This window comes from Mobula hypostoma, chromosome 1, assembly GCF_963921235.1.
Source record: "Mobula hypostoma chromosome 1, sMobHyp1.1, whole genome shotgun sequence".
NCBI classification, from domain to species: Eukaryota; Metazoa; Chordata; class Chondrichthyes; order Myliobatiformes; family Myliobatidae; genus Mobula; species Mobula hypostoma.
The window spans coordinates 238,374,685-238,397,157 of record NC_086097.1 but is presented as its reverse complement, the minus strand read 5'-3'; the positions used below and the strand labels follow the sequence as shown (position 1 = coordinate 238,397,157).

The 22,473-nt window shown below is 41.7% G+C and overlaps 1 protein-coding gene across 1 annotated transcript in view; it reads left to right on the top strand.

Annotated features, from left to right (window-relative positions):
- Window positions 1-22,473, top strand: part of csmd3b (CUB and Sushi multiple domains 3b) — a 2,345,756-nt gene that overhangs the window by 896,719 nt on the left and 1,426,564 nt on the right. The gene's annotated exons all lie outside the window — the stretch shown is intronic.

Here is a 22,473-nt window from a genome sequence, read left to right as displayed (position 1 = left end):
AGACAAGCCCAATGTGGCTTATTGGTTGTTGTCTTTCACAAATGTCATTTCCACGGGAGTTATCTTTTCTCCAGTACGAGTTGCTCGTTAGATATCTGCAGGCTTCAGTTATGTATCTTTGAAGTTGTATTCAAATGCGTTTTGTGGAATAAGTGAAGCAGCAGATCCAGTGTCCAATTCATTTTAAATAATTTGCTCTTCACTTCTGGTGTAAGCCACATAGCTTGTCTATTGTTAATTTACACATTGTAAATCTTAAGGCTACGCAGCCTTGTATCACTCTTATCAGATTTTTTTCAACAACGTCATGCAGATTAGTGCTCCTTTTGAAACTGCAACTTGACTTTTTAATCTTTTCCTGTGCAGTCCATTTATCTTTGTCGGCCAGACATACCCTTTTAATGCATCCTACTTTGCATTTTCTGCAAGATTCACCTTTAAACCTGCATTGGTCTGGTGCACATGAGCCCCTGCCACAATGGTACCACAATTTGTTTGTTTCTATATACAAACCCCATTTCCGGAAAAGTTGGGATATTTTCCAAAATGCAATAAAAACAAAAATCTGTGATATGTTAATTCACGTGAACCTTTATTTAACTGACAGAAGTACAAAGAAAAGATTTTCAATAGTTTTACTGACCAACTTAATTGTATTTTGTAAACATACACAAATTTAGAATTTGGCTGCAACACACAACAAAAGTTGGGACAGAGGCATGGTTACCATTGTGTTACACCACCTTTCCTTTTAATAACACTTTTTAATCGTTTTGGAACTGAGGATACTAATTGTAGTAGATTTGCAATTGGAAATTTTGTCCATTTTTGCTTGATATAAGACTTCAGCTGCTCAACAGTCCGTGGTCTCTGTTGGCTGATTCTCCTCTTCATGATGCGCCATACATTTTCAGTAGGAGATGGATCTGGACTGGCAGCAGGCCAGTCAAGCACACGCACTCTGTGTCTACAAAGCCACGCTGTTGTAGCCCGTGCAGAATCTGGTCTGGCATTGTCTTGCTGAACTAAGCATGGACGTCCCGGGAAGAGACGTCACCTTGATGGCAACATGTGTCTCTCTAAAATCCTAATATACGCCTCAGAGTCAATGGTACCTTCATATACATGCAACTCACCCATGCCGTGGGCACTGATGCACCCCCATACCATCACAGATGCTGGCTTTTGCACCTTTCGCTGATAACAATCTGGATGGTCGTTTGGCACGGAGAACTCGACGCCTGTTTTTTCTGAAAACTAGCTGAAATATGGACTCATCTGACCACAGCACACGGTTCCACAGTCTTTCGGTCCATCTGAGATGAGCTCGGGCCCAGAGAACTCGCCGGCGTTTCTGCATAGAGTTGATGTATGGCTTCCTCCTTGCGTAATACAGTTTCAAGTTGCATTTCTGGATGCAGCGACGGACTGTGTTGAGTGACAATGGTTTTCCGAAGTACTCCCGAGCCCAGGTGCATGACTGTTACAGTAGCATGACTTTTCTGTGCACTGTTCAATCTTATTTGAACTCTGTCCCAACTTTTGTTGAGTGTGTTGCAGCCATCAAATTCTAGATTTGTGTATATTTACAAAATACAATTAAGTTGGTCAGTAAAACTATTGAAAATCTTTTCTTTGTACTTTTGTCAGGTAAATAAAGGTTCACGTGAATTAACATATCACAGATTTTTGTTTTTATTGCATTTTGGAAAATATCCCAACTTTTCTGGAAATGGGGTTTGTAGATGTTGCAATTTTGTTCACACTCACTTCCATTCCTGACAGAAAATCAATTGCAACTCTCTACTATTTACATTGATACAGCTATTTCAACTGCTTTTTTAAAAAATGTAAGTTGTACTTCACTTAGGAACCATCTTTGAATGCTTTCTTGTAAGATTCCAAAGCTAAATTATTTTTCTGTGCAACATTAAGCCAATTATCTAACTGGCAATGTTAGCTCAAATGAACTCCCCTTTTGCTTGCACTTCTGAAACCTAAAGTTTTCTGCAATCAACAATGGTTTGGTTCTAAATGGCCCTTAATTACTTTTACAATATCAGCAAGGCTTGTTTTGGCTGGTTTGGTTGGAGCAGTTAAGTTTTCAACTGTGTGCCTTTAAACCCAATGCATTCAGCAAAATTGGAACCTGTTTCTCATTGATTTATAAAGCTCCTCAATATGTTTAGTATATAAAATCTGTTGTGTAATCAAACATGTCAATCTTAGCAATTATAGCCATTCATTTTTTTGATTATCACCCGTACGTACTATTTATGATCCTGTGAATTCTTCAGTTTCTCTAATTTTTTTTTTAACTCAATTGTGTCTTCTCTCCTGAAGACCACGTGCTGTGCTGCTTTATTTTTACTCTGATGTCCCGCTGCGCTTCCATAACTAGGTAGTCACCTTGGGTTCCTTTTTTTTTTAAACATCGATGTTATGTTTTGTAACTCCAAAGCATTAAACTATTTTAAAGAAAACGACAGAATCCGAAACGTGAGTCTAACTTGGTTGTACTTTAAGTGAGGTGTCTGTGTATCAATTCGTAGCATCATGATGTATGTAATTCACGTATTTCTACATATAATCTGGAACAAATTATTTAAACAAATTAATGCCGAATCAGCATGCTTACAATATTATTCAAATACTACAGAAATATTATACATCAGCTTCATTCATATTTACAAAATTATTGATCTCTAATAAACTGTGCAATTGTATTTTTTTTAGCAGATTAATTATATGCAAAAGAATGAAAGACATTTTTATTGATTTCTTGACACATTGTGTCAGGCAGGGCAAGTTTTAATAGGTTAAATTTAATTATTTATTACCAAGAGTTTAGGAGCGTGACAGGAAATTTGACAGGGATACACAAACTTGTGAGGGGCCTCCACGGTAATGGAGGCAGATACACTGGTGAAGTTTAAGAGACGCTAAGCAGGTATATGGAGGAATTTAGGGTGGGAGGGTTATATGGGAGGCAGGGTTTGAAGGTCGGCACAACATTGTGGGCCGAAGGGCCTGTAATGTGTTGTACTATTCTATGTTCAATAGATAAGGTAAATGTAAGCAGGCTTTTTCCATTGAGGTTGGGTGAGACTAGAACTAGAGAAAGTGGATTGAGGGTGAAAAAAGAAATGTTTAAGGGGATCATGAGGGGGAGCTTGTTCACTCAGAGGGTGGCGAGAGTGTGGAATAAGGTGCCAGTGGACGTGATGGATGCAGGTTCATTTTCAATATTTAAAAGAAACTTTGATCGGTACATGGATGAGAGGGGTATGGAGGGCTAATGTCTGGGTGCAGGTTGATGAGACATGGTAGCATACTATTCCAACATGGGCTAAATGGGCTGAAGGGCCTGTTCCTGTTCTATAGTTTTGAGGTAATGGAACTTAATGTTTTGGCAATAAATAAGTTTACTTGATCCTAAGCATGCCAAAACTGCCTTGTCCACAAAGCTTCACAAAATTCCAGTAACGCCCAACCCCATCCTCTCTCCTTCACTAGTCCCCATCCCCTTTTCCCTCTCTCAACCTGTCTCCTTGACAGCCCATTGCCTCTTTCTGGTGCTCCTTTCTCTTCCCCTAACCCCCCATACATTTTCTTTCCTCCAAGGCCTTCTATCCCCACCTATCAGACTGCCCACTTCTCCAACCCTGTATCTCTTTCACCAATCAACTGTCCAGCTATCTACTTCATCTCTCCCATCCTCACCTTTTAAATCAACTGCTCATTTTTTTTCTCCAGTCCTGCTGAAGCACCTGGGCCCAAAATATCAACTGTACTTTCTTTCTCCATCGATGCTGCCTGGCCTGCTGTGTTCCTCCAGCATCGTGTGTGTGTGTGTGTCTGTCTGTCTGTCTGTCTCCAGCATCTGCAGATTCTCTTTTGTTTCTCCACAATTTTGTTCTATAAAGATGATACTCTGATCTCATTGGGTTACTGGTTTCATAAAAATTGTGCTGTAATATCTAATGTCATTGCATTATCTCGGGGAGAGTGGAATTTCCAGATGCAATGTTTGTAATGTGATGAACCTGTGGAATTTGTTGCCACAGATGGCTGCAGAGGCAAAATCATTGTGTACATTTAAAGCGGAGTTTGATAGGTTTTTGAATATTCAGGGTGTCTAAGGTTATGAGGAGAAGATGAGAATGGCATTAAGGGAGAATAAATCAGCTGTGATGGAATGGCAGAGCAGACTCAATGGGCTAAGTGACCTAATTCTGCTCGTAAGCCTTAATATCATATGTGGACAATGTAATTGTGGACTGATGCCTTCTGCTGCTGAGACCTAGACTATTTTAGTTGCAATATTGTCTTGTTCACCACTTGTCAGTCAGGAATGGTGACAAGGCTGGCCTCAATATGTGGTTGTGAGATGGAGTCAAAGATTTTTGCCTGAAGGACACCTTGTGTTTGAGGAGATGTATGTATCCTTTACAGTGTGTAAGTTCACCCACGTCCTTGAGTCTTTGGAGTGGGACTAGTTGTTTGGGGCATAAATAGCACTGAAAAACATGACCATGTCATGCTGTCAGTGAGTTTCTGTACCTTTTTTCCCCATCCACTATCCATTTTTTAGGTTGTGTCTTTCAAAGTACATTTTATCTACCAATGTGTATATATACTTTATACAGTCTTGAGATTTGTCTCCTCACAGGCAGTATTGAAAGAGAAAATGCCAATAGAACCCTTTTTAAAAACAAAAAGAAAGACAGTCAAATACCCAATGTGCCAAGAGGGAAAAAAAACAAACTGTGCAAACAATAAAAGCAAGCAAACAGCATTTAGAACTGGAGTTCACAAAGCCAAGCATCTCTGCAGATGATTCAGAAGTCCACTAGTTGCAGGCCACAGCGTCAGTCTGGCACAGACTCGAGCAGAGAACAGAACCGGCCCATCTCTCTCTTCCGACCCCGACCACTTCAATCTGACCCAACACTTAAATCAATCAAATATCGGGTTGTTCCTCACTCTCATACCCGGGCTCTGCCACTTCACAGTGGCCAGTTCCTGACCTTTCTGATACGGCTTGGCCCTTAAATCGATCGAGCCTGGTGGACCTCTGCCTTCCAGTCCTGTGAGGCTGTTCTTTGTTTAAATCTTGTAGAGCTGTGGAGCTTCTAACCCAAGAATTCTTTCTGAATGGTCCATGAACATGACCTTGTTTTGTCTTTTGGACTACTTTTGTAACTTAGAGTAATTTTAATGCTTAACACTATGCTGCTGCAATATGTCTGTGACAATAAAACTTATTTTCTTTGTGTTTCTAATTAGCTCCTTGATGGGTACCTGGTTAGTATGGTGGTTAATGCAGTGCTATTACAGCTCGGGGTACTGGAATTCATTTCCTGCGCCATGTATAAGGGGCTTCTGTGGGGCTTCTGTATATTCTTCCTGTGGAATGTGTTGGTATGTCCCTGGTGCTCCAACTTCCTCCCACAGTTCAAAGATGCACTGGGTAGGTTAATTGGTCAATGTTCCATAATTAATTTGGAGTTAACCAGGGTTGTAGGCGTGGCTGAAAGAGCCCATTCTGCTCTATATAAATAATATCCTGGCTATTCTCATCAAACTTTTATTTTTTTCATAGAGAAACCAAGGGTCTTATCACAGGTGGTAATTATAGTGGGCTTCATAAGCAATGGACAGTTATAGACCAGGGGTTGATAGGTTTTCTGTGAAAGACAAGCTACCTTTAGTGGAGGCATTGAATTTCCATGATGATCTCCCTATCATCCAATTAACCATCGCCATCAACTTTGGAAACTTTTTTTCCAACTATTACATAGCACCATGCAAAGTTGCAGTATAGTACATAGCTGCAGCTATCTTCGTACTGCAGTTACTTCATGGGAGGCTAGTTCCCAAAAGATTTGCAGCTGTCCAATGTCTGGAATGTTTTGAAATGAGGGGAAACATGAATTATTCTGCAAATTCAGTTCGCCAAGCTACATGTTATAATAGTGTTGTTAATACTTAGTGCATGTGAAATTTACCAGGGAACAGTGTGAATAGAAAAGGTTAACACTAATTTGTGTTATTACAAGAGCATCATGGATGTTAGATCTCTCAATGCTAGGTTAGAGTCGTTGCCAATATTAAACTAATTATTGGCACGGGCTGTATTTGCATAAGTTGTGGATTGCCTCATACTAATGCAAGAAAATGAGCTCATATTTTGAAATTAGTATTGAAATCGGAACGTGATCTCCAAGCACTTCATAAGCCTCCGTAATGGGGGAAATTTTCTTTGTTGGTACTAATACATATTTTTAAAAATTGGAAAATAATTTAAAAAAAACAAAAGATTTTGTGTATTGCTGGAAGAGAATTGAAACATTGCTATTTTTCACAATGGTGTTTTATAAATGATATTGAGTGAATCTCTCAAACTGACAAAGTGCAAATTTCCATGTATAATGTCTAGTTTTGCAGCAAATAAACCCCATTATATCTATATGGCTGATTGCTTTTGAAACCTATCAATCTCCAAAGGAAGTATTTTAGTCATAAAATGAGTCAAAATGAAATCTATTACAAAGTTGCCAAGGAAACCAAAGTTGATAGAGCATACTGCAACTGAATTTTAAAATTTATATTCTTGCAATGTGGGTGTCTTCTACAAGGTCTTCATTATATGTCCATCTCTTGTGAAGCTAAGAAAGGTGCTGTGAGGGAGGCAGTTCCCAAGACTGTATCAGTAGTGATGAGGCAACCAGATAATGAGCTCAATCAAGGTGATGCGTGACTGAGAGAAATTTAGTTTCCCCATCTATGTGCCTCCTTAAAATAAACATAAAGGAATTATACACTTGAATCTTTCTCACCCACAATATTTTACTGTCAATTTGGTCCTTTTGAAGTAGTCACATTAGAAATGTAGGAAACCTCACAACCAACTTGCACAAACAAAAAAACAAAATGCATGGCTCAGTTGTGGTGGCAAGGATGCTTCCCTTTCTCTTCAGATAGAAATAATATTCACCAGATTGATTCCTGGGATGGCAGGACTTTCATATGAAGAAAGACTGGATGAACTGGGCTTGTACTTGTTGGAATTTAGAAGATTGAGGGGGGATCTGATTGAAACATATAAAATCCTAAAGGGATTGGACAGGCCAGATGCAGGAAGATTGTTCCCGATGTTGGGGAAGTCCAGAACAAGGGGTCACAGTTTGAGGATAAAGGGGAAGCCTTTTAGGACCGAGATTAGGGAAAAACTTCTTCACACAGAGAGTGGTGAATCTGTGTAATTTTCTGCCACAGGAAACAGTTGAGGCCAGTTCATTGGCTATATTTAAGAGGGAGTTAGATATGGCCCTTGTGGCTACGGGGATCAGGGGGTATGGAGGGAAGGCTGGGGTGGGGTTCTGAGTTGGATGATCAGCCATGATTATAATAAATGGCGGTGCAGGCTCAGGGCCGAATGGCCTACTCCTGCACCTATTTTCTATGTTTCTATGTTAAGACAGTATTATCATTAATGTATTGACCCACAATCTTTCCTTTGTCTGAACTGGGACATCATCCTGGTAGCGGTGTACATTCCAACTTAGGTCAACGTCGGGCAGGAACTGGAGGAGCTGTATACCATAATCAGCAGACACAGAAATTCATTGTGGGGAATTTGAACCAGGTCAGCTTGAAGTAACTGAACAACTATGACCAACATGTCACCTGTAGAACCAAAGGAACAAACACGTTTGACCACTGTTATACCACTATCAAAAACACTTAATGTGCCAACCCACTTCTTCACTTTGGAAGGGCTGATCGCCTGGCTGTGCTTCTACTCCAGAAACTGAAGACCACAGCACAGTGGTGAGGTCCAAGAAAGTATGGATAAGGGAGGTGGAGGAGTGCTTACAGGAAGGACTACTTTTAAGTCGGTGGACAAGACAATATTCAGGGATTCATCTTCAAATCTGACTGACTGCACCATAATTGTCACTGACTTCATTAAGACCTGTGTGTTGAGTGTGCTGCTTTGAAAACATGCTAAACATATGCAAACTGAAAGCTATAGATGAACTAGAAGACTTGTAGTCTGCCGAGAGCACGCGGCATTCAAGACTGGTGATCCAGAACTATACAAGAACTCCACACATGACCTATGGAAGGCTAGCTTAAGTGTTATAAACAATTCCGATTGAGGTTAGAGATGGAATTGGATGCACAGCAGGGTTTGCATGCCATTGCTTCCTGCAAAGCGAAACGTGACACCATGAATGGTTGTGGTGGCGCACTCCCAGATGAGCCAATGCCTTTTATGCACACTTTGACAGGGAGAATAAGACTACAGCTGTGCAATTCCTCACAGCATCTGCTGACCCTGCGATCTCCCTCTGAGGCCGACGTCAGAGCAGTTTTCGAAAGGATGAACCCTGGCAAGGCGTCAGACTCTAATAGCGTACCCGGAAGGGCTTTGAAAACCTATGCCAACCCAACTGGCTGGAATGTTCAACAGTATTTTCAATCTGTCTGCCTTGGATCACCTGGCCAACAGTAATGCCTTTGTCAGGCTGCTGTATATTGACTGCATTTCAGCTTTCAACACAATCATATCCTCAATTCTAATCAGCAAGGTCTAAAATCTGGGTTCCTGTGCCTCCCTCTGCAACTGGATCAATGACTTCCTCCCAACAAGACCAGTCAGTGCAGATTGGAAATAATATCTCCACCTCAGTGCAGTCGACACTGGTGCACCTCAAGGATGTGTGCTCAGCCCACTGCTCTACTCTGTCTACACCCTTGACTGTGTGACATAGGAAAGCTTAAATATCTATAAATTTGTCATTGACACAACTATTGGTGGAATTTCAGGTTGTGCTGAGGAGGCATACAGGAGTGAGATAGATCAGCTGGATGAGTGTTGTTGCAGCAGCAATCTTGCACTCAATGTCAGTAAGACCAAGGAATTGATTATGGACTTGAGGAAAAAGAGGTTATGGAAACACTCATCAGTCCTTTGGGATGAGCAGTGAAAATGCTGAGGAGTTTTCAGTTCCTGAGTGTCAACATCTCTGAAGATCGATCTTAGGTCCAACATATGCAATTACAAATGAGACACAACAGCAGCTTTATCCCATTAGGGTTTGAGGGGATTTGGTATGTCACCAATGACATTTGAAAATTTCTCCACCGGTACAGTGGGGGTCAAATCCTGCTGCTCTCTGTCAGGAGTTTGTACATTTATCCCGTGGCTGCGTGGCTTTTCTTAGTGTTTCAGTGTTCTCCTACATTCCAAATATGGATGGAGTAGAGTTAGTAAGTTGTGGGCATGCTAACTTGGCCTCAAGCATGGCAGTACTTGAAGGCTGCCAAGCATAATCGCCTTTGATACAAACAATGCATTTAACTATACTGTCTGCTTGAACATACATGTGACAAAAAAGCTGATCTTTAACTTTAAAAAATAAAAGTAACTGTAGAATGAGAACAACAGGAATTCTGCAGATGCTGGAAATTCAAGCAACACACATCAAAGTTGCTGGTGAACGCAGCAGGCCAAGCAGCATCTATAGGAAGAGGTGCAGTCAACCTTTCAGGCCGAGACCCTTCGTCAGGACTAACTGAAGGAAGAGTGAGTAAGCTGGAGGGGGAGGGGGAGATGCAAAATGATAGGAGAAGACAGGAGGGGGAGGGATAGAGCCGAGAGCTGGACAGGTGATGGGCAAAAGGGGATACGAGAGGATCATGGGACAGGAGGTTCGGGAAGAAAGACAAGGGGGGGGTGACCCAGAGGATGGGCAAGAGGTATATTCAGAGGGACAGAGGGAGAAAAAGGAGAGTGAGAGAAAGAATGTGTGCATAAAAATGAGTAACAGATGGGGTACGAGGGGGAGGTGGGGCCTAGCGGAAGTTAGAGAAGTCGATGTTCATGCCATCAGGTTGGAGGCTACCCAGACGGAATATAAGGTGTTGTTCCTCCAACCTGAGTGTGGCTTCATCTTTACAGTAGAGGAGGCTGTGGATAGACATGTCAGCATGGGAATGGGATGTGGAATTAAAATGTGTGGCCACTGGGATATCCTACTTTCTCTGGCGGACAGAGCGTAGATGTTCAGCAAAGCGGTCTCCCAGTCTGCATCGGGTCTCACCAATATATAAAAGGCCACATTGGGAGCACCAGACGCAGTATATCACCCCAGTCGACTCACAGGTGAAGTGATGCCTCACCTGGAAGGACTGTTTGGGGCCCTGAATGGTGGTAAGGGAGGAAGTGTAAGGGCATGTGTAGCACTTGTTCCGCTTACACGGATAAGTGCCAGGAGGGAGATCAGTGGGGAGGGATGGGGGGGACGAATGGACAAGGGAGTTGTGTAGGGAGCGATCCCTGCGGAATGCGGGGGGGGGGAGGGAAAGATGTGCTTAGTGGTGGGATCCCGTTGGAGGTGGCGGAAGTTACGGAGAATAATATGTTGGACCCGGAGGCTGGTGGGGTGGTAGGTGAGGACCAGGGGAACCCTACTCCTAGTGGGGTGGTGGGAGGATGGAGTGAGAGCAGATGTACGTGAAATGGGGGAGATGCGTTTAAGAGCAGAGTTGATAGTGGAGGAAGGGAAGCCCCTTTCTTTAAAAAATGAAGACATCTCCCTCGTCCTAGAATGAAAAGCCTCATCCTGAGAGCAGATGCGGCGGAGACGGAGGAATTGCGAGAAGGGGATGGCGTTTTTGCAAGAGACAGGGTGAGAAGAGGAATAGTCCAGATAGCTGTGAGAGTCAGTAGGCTTATAGTAGACATCAGTGGATAAGCTGTCTCCAGAGACAGAGACAGAAAGATCTAGAAAGGGGAGGGAGGTGTCGGAAATGGACCAGGTAAACTTGAGGGCAGGGTGAAAGTTGGAGGCAAAGTTAATAAAGTCAACGAGTTCTGCATGCGTGCAGGAAGCAGCGCCAATGCAGTCGTCGATGTAGCGAAGGAAAAGTGGGGGACAGATACCAGAATAGGTACGGAACATAGATTGTTCCACAAACCCAACAAAAAGGCAGGCATAGCTAGGACCCATACGGGTGCCCATAGCTACACCTTTAGTTTGGAGGAAATGGGAGGAGCAAAAGGAGAAATTATTAAGAGTAAGGACTAATTCCGCTAGACGGAGCAGAGTGGTGGTAGAGGGGAACTGATTAGGTCTGGAATCCAAAAAGAAGCGTAGAGCTTTGAGACCTGATGGGGGACGGAAGTATATAAGGACTGGACATCCATGGTGAAAATAAAGCGGTGGGGGCCAGGGAACTTATAATCATCGAAAAGTTTAAGAGCGTGAGAAGTGTCACGAACATAGGTCGGAAGGGATTGAACAAGGGGTGATAAAAACAGTGTCGAGGTATGCAGAAACGAGTTCGGTGGGGCAGGAGCAAGCTGAGACAATAGGTCGGCCAGGACAGGCAGGTTTGTGGATCTTGGGTAGGAGGTAGAAACGGGAAGTGCGGGATGTGGGAACTATAAGGTTGGTAGCAGTGGATGGGAGATCCCCTGAGCAGATAAAGTCGGTGATGGTGTGGGAGACAATGGCCTGGTGCTCCTTAGTGGGGTCACAATCGAGGGGTAAATAAGAGGAGGTATCCGCGAGTTGTCGCTGCGCCTCGGCAAGGTAGAGGTCAGTACGCCAGACTACAACAGCACCCCCCTTATCAGCGGGTTTAATAATAAGGTTAGGATTAGTGCGGAGGGAGTGGAGAGCAGAGCGTTCCGAAGGAGTGAGGTTGGAATGGGGACAAGGTGCGTTGAAGTCGAGACGGTTGATGTCCCGTCGGCAGTTAGCAATAAAGAGATCCAGAGCAGGCAGTCCATGAAGAAGAGGAGGGTTGAAGACGGGAGAAGGGGTCATCGGTGGGAGTGGAAGAGTCCTTGCTGAAGAAGTAGGCTCGGAGACGGAGACGGCGGAAGAAAAGTTCCGCATCGTGGCGAACACGGAACTCGCTGAGGTGTGGGCGAAGGGGGACAAAGGTGAGGCCCTTACTGAGAACAGAGCGTTCTGCCTCCGACAGTTGAAGGTCGGAGGGGATGGTAAAGACCCGGCACGGATGAGAGCTGGGATCAGAGGGGGGAGGGGGGAGGCTGGGGGTGTCAGTGGAGAGGGGAGGGTTGGGGTGAGAGGAAGATGGAGCCTCTGAGGGCCCAGGAGCTGACGGTGGGATCTGAGGGAGACGGGATTGCAGAGTATTGGTGGGGGAAGGAGAGACGGGAGTCACAACAGCAGCACATAAAGACCCAGCCTGGAGTTATGTAGAATGAGAATATGATTTTAAAAACTTCAGATGCTTGAAAGCCTAAAATAAAAGCAGAAAATGTTGGGAGAAGTCAGAAGTCTCAAAGACTCTATCTTTGGGAAGATAAAAGGAGTTTACATTTCCAGTTTATGTTACTTCTGTTATACATACCGTGGGTTAACAGTAAAGAATCATATTCTGGAAGAATTAGAGAACTTTTATTTACAGTAATAATCAAACCCCGCCACGTGATGAAACATTCTGGCAAACCCCGCACATGCTCAGTGCTCTGTCCAATCATGTACTGGCACATCATTGCCATGTGATATCACCACACGGTTGAAGACCCTTCATTGGTTTGGGGGAAGAAAACTTAAGCTGCTGGGGAGGGGATGGCAGGGTAAGACTTGGGTGCCTTGAAATTTTAAACAAGGATATTTGGTCAATGATTGATTGGAGAGTGAGAACATGAACCAAAGAATGAAGGAGTTGTGAAATGCAGGGCTGGAAGGTATTCCTGGTAGGCCATGGTTTCCATTTCCATGGGGGGTGGGGTGGGAGGCTGAAGGAGGGAACTCAAACAAGGTGAGCAAATATCACAGATGAATGAATGAGGAAAAACAGAAATGAAGTCTACAATGTGCCCAGACAGAAGATAAAGGCTCATCCCCCTTTCCTTTCCAGTCCTGATGAAGGGACTTTGAAGGGGGAAAAAAGTCAACTATTTAACCCCCCCCACCTCACAGATGCTGCCTGATTTGCTGAGTTCCTCCAGCACTTTATGTCTATTGATTGAATTTGCAGAATATTTTGTGTTAGAAGATGAGGTGCTATTCCTCATTTGTGTTGGATCCCACTGTAAGAACACAAGAAGCAACAGACTGCACAGATTGATAGGTCAGAGCTGGAATAGAATAAAGAATTCAAGTGACCGGTAACAGAAAGCTTAGATCACTCCTACAGACTGAATGCAAGTGTTGTGCAAAGTAGTCACTCAATTTGCTTTTGGTTTCTCCAATGTAGAGTATAGCAGGGTGAAGATGCCCTTCTACGAAAGGAGGTGTAATGCCCTCTTTCCATTCGCTTGCAGGTCGCCCTTGGGCAACGTGTACCACCTGCTTAGCCCTTTTCTCCCTCTTCTTCCCACCCCCCCCCCCAAAGTCAGGGTCATGTGAAGCCATGGGAGCAGACAGTAGATGGTTGTATGGTGCATATCACAAGTCCTGGTTATTTGACAACTGAAGCCAGGCTGATCATCTCTGAAGAATATTGATAATGGCTGGGATTACCCGTCTTGTAAAGGCGCTGCCCAGAAGAAGGCAGTGGTGAACCACTTCTCTAGGAAAAATTTGACAAGAACCATGGTCCTGAAAAGACCATGATCCCGCACATCATATGACACGGCACATAACAAATGAACGAAGGCAGATGAGGCCTCATTGTGAGCACCAAATGTATTAGATTCAAAGAAGTGCAGATGAATTTCTGCCAGAATCAAGGAAAAACTGTTTGTGACTCTGGATGGTGGAAAGAAGAAATGAAGAAATTGCAAGCAAAAGTGTTGTAACAATGAGGGTAGTTTATGGGAATGGAAGATGAATTAGAAATTTCAAAGGGAGCGATCCCTGCATAATTCTGAAGGAGGAGAAGAGGGGAAGGTTTGTATGATGGTGGAACATCTTCGATACCTGGCAGACATTGCAAGAGCAGGATCTCCTTCTCTGAAACTTGATATGATTGATCTGAAATTCTGTTTCCCTTCCAACTGATGTGGCATGACCAGCTGAGTTATCCCAGTATTCACTGTTTTCGTGAACCATTTATGGTTCCTTATTGGTTCAGGACACTCTGTATAAGTTATGCAATTGGAGATGCAGGGTTAACTTGAATACCAGATGCCATGTTATTGTAACTGCAAGTGAGGAATTTGAAAGATCCAAAAATGAGCACTTGCTATGGAATATGTAATCTAGTTTATTCTGGACTGCAGAGAGTAATGCTAATTTGATTAAAAGCTGGTGGACTTTGGCCGTCCCCTTTTTAAAGAGTACATGAGCTTGCACTGTCCTGCAGTTTGGAATAATAGATGTGTTAAATGAATAGACACGCCATCCTTCAGCATCAGTAACTTGTAAGGAATATGATTTTGGCCCATCTAGTCCGTGCCAAACCATTTAAACTGACTAGTCCTATAGACCTGGACCCAGACCATAGCTCTGCACACCGATCCCATCCGTGCACCTATCCAAACTTCTCTTAAACGCCTTAAACTGTACAGAACAGTTGTCATATCGAGCTGTTGTGCATCCAGACAGAATGCTTTCTATGATGCATTGATTTAAAAATTAGGGTTGAATGGGAAATGCCAAACTACTTTAACCTCCTGAGGAAGCAGAGGTATTGTAACTCATTTGTAAGGCCGGTGATGTTGTGGGGATGGAACTGGACTCTCTGACAGTGGTGTCTGAAAAGAGGATGCTGTCCAAGTTGCATGCCATCTTGGACAATGTCTCCCATCCACTACGTAATGTACTGGTTGGGCACAGGAGTACATTCAGCCAGAGACTCATTCCACCGAGATGCAACACAGAGCGTCATAGGAAGTCATTCCTGCCTGTGGCCATCAAACTTTACAACTCCTCCCTTGAAGGGTCAGACACCCTGAGCCAATAGGCTGGTCCTGGACTTATTTCATTATTTACATATTACTATTTAACTATTTATGGTTCTATTACTATTTATTATTTATGGTGCAACTGTAACGAAAATCAATTTCCCCCGGGATCAATAAAGTATGACTATTGGCAGGGTTCCTTAGCCCTGACCTCAATGTGGTTGGACTAGAACAGCTTATTGGTGCTATTTACCCCTAGGAATTTAAAGCACTTAAACTCAAAACCATTAATGTGGATAGGAGCATGTGTACTGCCCCACTCCTGAAGATAATGACCAGCTCTTCAGTTGACATTGAGGGAAAAGTTGTCATAATGACAACTATTTATGACTTCCTGAACCTTTCTTTCTTACCATCACTGCAGGTTCCAACAAGCTTTTTCTAGGGACAGGAGTGAAGGTTGAATGCTTTCATTGCTGCCATCAGATAGGAGGTATAGGAGCCTGAAGTGTACACTTAATGATTCAGCAACAGCTTCTTCCCCTCTGCCATGGGACTTCTGAATGGACATTGGACCCATGAACATTACCTCACTACTTTATTTCTATTTCTATTTTTGCACTACTTATTTAACTATATAATCTGGACACAAGCTGGGTTCGGATCAGCCCCGGCTGGGTCACCTGGAGAAGGGTGTATGAGGGTGTATGGTGTTGAAAGACCCAAAACACCCGATGATTTCAGGAACATCACTGAAGATGTATCCAGAGGCATCGGTAGATGTATGTACACAGTAGATACTGTAATTCCTGCTTTTTATTATTATGTATTACATTGTACTGCTGCAGCAAAGATGACAAATTTCATGACACATGCCTGATTCTAGTTATGCTTGGTCTGAAGAGTATTAATAAAATATGCAATTGAAGTTGAATAATCATAAAAAAAAACAATTAGTAGTTGAGATGGTCTTTAGAGAAGGAGCACTGCGAATGAGCTTAGATTTCTGGAGAATACTTAAATTTATGCTGAATCAGAAGACCCATTAACTAGAGTGTAAATACAAAAAAAATGGAATGGTCCTTACATTTTCTTGTGATTTCAACTAATCCCATTTTCATGCTGCTATTGTTCTGTATTTCAGAATCGGGTATAATATCACTAGCATATGTTGTGAAATTTGTTTTGCAGCAGCAGTATAGTGCAATACATAATAAAAATTACTATAATTTACAATAAAATATAATAAAATGAAATTAGTAGAATTACAATAAATAGTAAGGAAGTGTACATGGACTCATTGTCCATTCAGAAATCTGATGGTGGAGGGGAAGAAGCTGCTGCTAAAACTTAGTGTCTTTCTTCAGGCTCCTGTACTAATTGATGGTAAAATTGAGAAGAGAGCACATCCTGGGTGATGTGGGTCCTCGATGGATGCTGCCTCCTTTAAGGTATCACCCTTTGAAGGTGGCCTGGATGGTGAGGAGGGTAGTGCTGATGAAGGAGATGGCTGAGTTTGTAATTTTCCAGAACTTTTTCCGACCCCTTCATGACAGATAATGATGCAACTATTTAGAATGCTCTCCACTGTACATGGGTAGAAATTTGAGAGGGTCTTTGGTGAAATATTAAAGCTTCTCAGACTCCTAATGAAATACAGCTGCTGTTCTATCTTCGTATAGAAAAGACATTGTACGGAATATTATTTGAAGACACATCCAGCTCTCAAAGTTCTCATTGAAATGCCACCGCCTCCATTTTACAGAACATAGAACAGTGTAACACAGGAACAGGCCCTTCAGCCCATGATGTTGTACTGGACTAATTAAACTAGTAATTTAATGCCTAACTAAACTAATCCCATATGCCTACACAAATGCCCATATTTCTCATTCCCTACACATTCATGTGTTTGTCTAAGAGCCTCTGAAATGCTTCTATCAGGTTTGTCTTTACCTCCAGTCGTGGCTGTGCATTCGAGGCACCCATCACTATGTATTTGTGTGTATGTATATATGTATGTTTGTATCATGCCCCTCCAATATTAGATATTTTCCCCCTGGGGAAAATAGATTGACTCTGGACTCTATTTATAAACCCTCCATAATCTCAAACTTCTTTCAGGACTATCAGCTCTGACCAATGTTGTGTAACCTGTTGTTTTGTAACAGCAGTACAGTGCAAGGCATATGAATTTATACAAGTTGTAAAAAAAAAGTGGAAAAGATGTGTAATGAGGTTTGTTCATGGACTAGTCAGAAAACTGATGGCAGAGGGAACAAAGCTCCTCTTAAAACTTTGAAAGTCCAGGATCCTGTACCACCTCCTTGATCAGATAGGACATGTCAGAGAAAACAACCTAAATTTATCTAATCTCTCCTAAAACACATGCCCTTTACTCCAGTTAATATCTTAGCAAACCTCCCTTACACCCTCACTAAAGCCTGTACATGCTTTCAATAATGTGACAACTACAAATGCAATGCTTCAGTTGCAGCCTACCCAGAGCTGAGACATAACTCCTGACATTGATGTCAGTGCCATGACTAATAAAGGATAATGAATCAATTAATAAAGAATTTCAGTAAACGTATTCCAGATCATTACAACTTAGTGAATTTAAAAAGTAGTTTTACCCTTGGCTTTTTTGGCCAACTATCTAAAGACTATTGATTCTTACTACTAAAGCTCCAGCCACAGGAAATATTTTTTTTCTGGACTAGCCTTGCAATATACCTTAACCACCTTTAGTTAAGTGTCTTCAATATCTCTTGTTCGAAACACGTGAGATATTAGAAAGCTTGAGCAACATGTACAAAATGCAGGTGGAATTCAGTAAGTCAGGAAGCATGCATGGAGAGAAGTAAACAGTTTTGGGCTGAGACCTTAGTGGTTAGCACAATACTTCACAAGTACAGGCAACCTGGGTTCAAATCCCACCGCTGCCTGTAAGGATTTCGTACATTCTCCGCATGACCATGTGGGTTTCCTCCCTCAGGGCAAACACCTACTGCTTGGGAGATGAATTGGTCATTGTAAATTGTCCCGTGATTAGGCTTGAATTAAATCGAGGGATTGCTGGGCAGCATGGCTTGAAGGGCCAACTCCAAGCTGTATCTCAATAAATAAATAAATCTAGCTTTTTCAGATACTTGAAAATCCTTATTCCTGGGAATAGAACCACTCAAAAAAAAATCTCTGACATGTTTTTTTAGTTACAATTGTAATACTTCTATCAGCTTTCCTAGCTATTTTCATAGATTTTTGTGCATTCACCCTTAGTCTGTCTGTTCCTGTATCACAATCTGAATTGTGTGATTGAGCCTACACTGCCTCTTGGCCTTATTCATGTCAAAGTACATCATTTCATCCTCCTTTACATTAACTTTCATCTGCTGTCCATCTCTGTTTCACCAGTCTGTCTGTTCTGACATCTTCTAAGCTCTGTGTCATTGGCACATTTCAAATTGCATTTCCTACACCCTTGTCTGAGCCGTTACTATATTTTATAAAGAGCAATGGTCAGATTACTGACCCTAGGGTATACCATTAGATGTTCTCCATCAGGCTGAAAGTAATCATTTTATGGTTCTCTCTGCTGTTCCTCTCTCACAGCCAGTTATGCATCGTCAGTGTCAAATCTCTCAATCTTTTTTTCAAACCAATTTATTAGGTAGCACAGGAGCGTTGTGGTATAGTGGTTACTCCTGAAGAATGACACCAAAGCAGCTTGGGGAGTTAATTCAAGTAATTAAATATAACTGGATTTATTTAAAATATTAAGTGTCAATAGTGATAACTTGGAACTCCTGAATTATTGCAAATCAGTGTTGGAACCATTAATACAGCATTCCCACTGAACACGGACCACTTCAACAACCAATAAAAAGGTACTTTTGGACCCCAGGAGATGTAATTTGAAGCTGTTGAATCCTGATACTTTTATGATTCAAAGGGTCTGTGGAAGTCATACAATTTATTGCTTATGAGAATTTTATTAAGTGTTATGAGAGTGGAAAAGAAAGGTGTTAAGAGAGCAAACAAAAGGAAAAATAGTTGTGGTCATTCCTGACGAGGGGTCTCTGCCTGAAACGTCGACTGTACCTCTTCCTAGAGATGCTGCCTGGCCTGCTGCGTTCACCGGCAACTTTGATGTGTGTGGTCTTCCCTACTCAGATGAAAGATAACAAACTTACAGTGATAACAATTGACCTATTAAATAGCCAGATTCAAGTAATGTGACACCTGCTACAGAAAACTAAGAAACTTCGAGAAAAATACAAAAGCAACCACAGTGTAATTTCTAGAAAGTTCACTGAACAATTCCATGTATATAGGTGATTATTTAAAAATGCAAGCATAGGAAAGCAAAACTACAAGAGAAATAACAATTCTGTACCCCAATCCAACACAGTTCTGTAACAAATTTTATGAACATGATTTTGTAAATTACATTAATGGTCATGATTAAAAAAAATTGATATATGTGTGTAATTATTATATTTCACTGTTCATCTTGACGTAAGTTTTCGAAAACAGAGACAAGCCAATTGTGCACTAGAGGCAAAGAGAGCAAGTTATATTAAAGGAAATTTTCTTTGTTTCTCCAACACATCAATTAAAACAAAGACACAAACATTCTTATAAAACCAAATATTTCTGCTGGATGACCATCTGTATAAATAACTGCTTCTATGTGGGATATACAGTCCGAGCCAAAAATCAGGTGCATGTATATAGCTAGGGTGTCTCAGACTTTTGCATAGAACTGTAACAATTTTATTGCACTGTACTGCAGGGAAAAAAAAACAAATTTCATAACATGTGAGTGATGCTAAACCTGATTTTGATATGGGTCTCTATTGTGAACTGGGAGTGGGAAGGGGTCAAGGAGAGGGAAATCAGCATTGGGGAAAAGGGGAAGAGAGAGGGGAGGGAGCAGGAAGCACCAGAGAGACATTCTGTATTAATCATTAAACCAATCATTTGGAATCAATTCCCTGGTGTTTCAAAGCTGGGTGTGTCTATACACGTGTTAACCCCCATCCCTGGCACTCCTTCTCTGCCACCTATCCCAACATGCCTACCACAGCACTCCAACCTCGTTATTCCCAATATCCTTTGCTCCTGCCAAATTTACAAACTCGCTCTCCTTTACATGTTGACAAATAGAGTACTGTGCAAAAGTCTTGGACGCCTTAGTTATATATGCTGTATATGTATGTGTGTATATAAACATGACTTTGGCCCAGTACTGTATGAATTATCATAGATTTCTCATAGTATTATTGACATTTTGAAATGAATAATTGGTACTGGATAAATCCAGTCCTTCGTAATATTTCAGAACTTCTCCGAGATATGAATATACAGGATGTAATGACCCTTTGCACAATCCGCAACATTAATACTACGGAGTGTAAAAAGTTCTTCAGTGGCTTTTCAGTGGTGTTTCAAAACACAGTTGATTGTATTAATTTTTCTATCTTCTACTGTGTCTTTAATTATTCTGTTTATATTGTGAGCCAAGATTTTGTTGTATAAATTCTAGTACACCCCATGGAATGTGATTTTCGCCCATCCCTGTCTGTTCTTTGCTCAACCAATTCAGAATCAGATTTATTGTCACTGTCTTTTATAGAGTTATAGAATCATAGGACAGCACAGAAACGGGTCCTTTGGCCCATCTTTAATCTGTGCTGAACTAATCATCTGCCTTGTCCCACTGACCTGCACTAGGACCGTAGCCCTCTTTACCCCTCCTATCCACGTACCTATCCAAACTTCTCTTCAACGTTGAAATCAAACCCACATCTATCACTTACACTGGCAGCTCGTTCCATGCTCTCACCACCTTCTGAGTGAAGTTCCCTCTCATGTTCCCCTTAAATATTTTATCTTTCACCTTTAAGCCATGACTTGTAGTTCTAGTCCCACCCAACCTCAGTGGAAAAATGAGGACTGGTGTCTGTTTTCATAACTTCCATTTTCTGAAGTCCACAATCCTTTCTTTGGTCTTCCAGATGTTAAGTGCAAGGTTCTTGTACTGACGCCACTCAACCAGCAGATTGTTTTCGCTCCTGCTCATCAGCATCTGAAATTTAACCAACAACAGTGGGTTCCTCTACAAATTTATAGATGGCATTTGAGTTTTACTTAGTCACAGTCATTAAGCAAGGCACACACATATCATATGGCTGCATGATGACATATGCATCTCGTGTATTTTCACACGTAAGCTGTAATGAATTGTTTAATCAAATAAAGAAGCTTATTCAAATAATATATAAGATTAATCAAGTATTACTGAAATACTGAATACACAACACTCTACATCCAGCACATCTGCCTTCGTCATTTCTGCCTGATGCAATGTGATCCCGCCATCTTCAGAGATTTTTCAGTAGATTGTGTGTTGATGCAGAGACTGCATCATGGGGAAAGAACAGGATAGAATAATGAAGTACAAGAATGAGATGCTTCAATTGATTTCCAGTCTTACAATATTTCATTCACAAATCCTGGTTATCAAGGGAGAATTGATCAATATTTGCACTCGAGACTCTGCTTTAAATTTCCTTGTGGTGCTTCAAAAGACAAGTTGCGTGGTAAATAAAGACCCCTCTCCCTTTCTCTTCCACCTATCACCTTGCAGCTTCTCACATCATTTTTTTCATACACCCCTCCCACCAACCTACCCCTCTCACCTAGAGTCTCCTATCACCTGACATCTTGTATTCCACTCCATCTTCCTACCTTTTATATTCTAGTTTCTCTCCTTATTCTTTCCAGTCCCGATGAAAGACCTTGATCCGAAACATCTACCGTACATTTCTCTTCATAGATCATGCCTGACCTGCTGAGTTCCTCCTGCATTTTGCTTGTATTACAAATGCTGATGCTTGCTATGGAAATTTTGCAAAGAAAAGCGTAGCTGAATATCTATACAACATCAAATGACACAGAAATGATTGCTGTTGCATTTCGCTCAGGTTCTGTAGAAAAATACAATGTTACGTGACCTATTTTCAAGGCCATTGTGTTTTAAGAACAGCAAAAGTGAAGAAACAGATGTCATCAGGAATCACTTAGACGTTTCTGCTCTGTCACTATAATTTGCATTGGAGTTGAGCAGAAATTTGATCAGGATGCACAAGTTGGCAGAATATACACTCAGTGGTGACTTTATTAGTTACACCTGTTCATTAATGCAAATATCTAATCAGCCAAGCATGTGGCAACAACTCAGTGCATAAAAAGCATTTAGACATGGTCAAGGGGTTCAGGGGTCATGGTCAGAGTGCGGAAGAAATGTGATCTAAGTGATTTTGACTGTGGAATGATTGTTGGTGCCAATCAGAAGAGGTGGTTTGAGTATTTCAGAAACTGCTTGTCTTCAGGGATTTCAATGCAAAACAATTTAAGGTTTATGGAGAATGGTGCAGAAAACCAAAAAAAAATCCAGTGAGCAACAATTCTGTGGGCGAAAATGCCTTGTTAATGAGAAAGGTCAGAGGAAAACGGCCCATGTCTTTCAAGCTGACAGGAAGGTGACAGTAATTCAAATAACCACGTATTAAAACGCAAAACTCGCAATACATTGAACCTTGATGGACTGGCTACAGCATCAG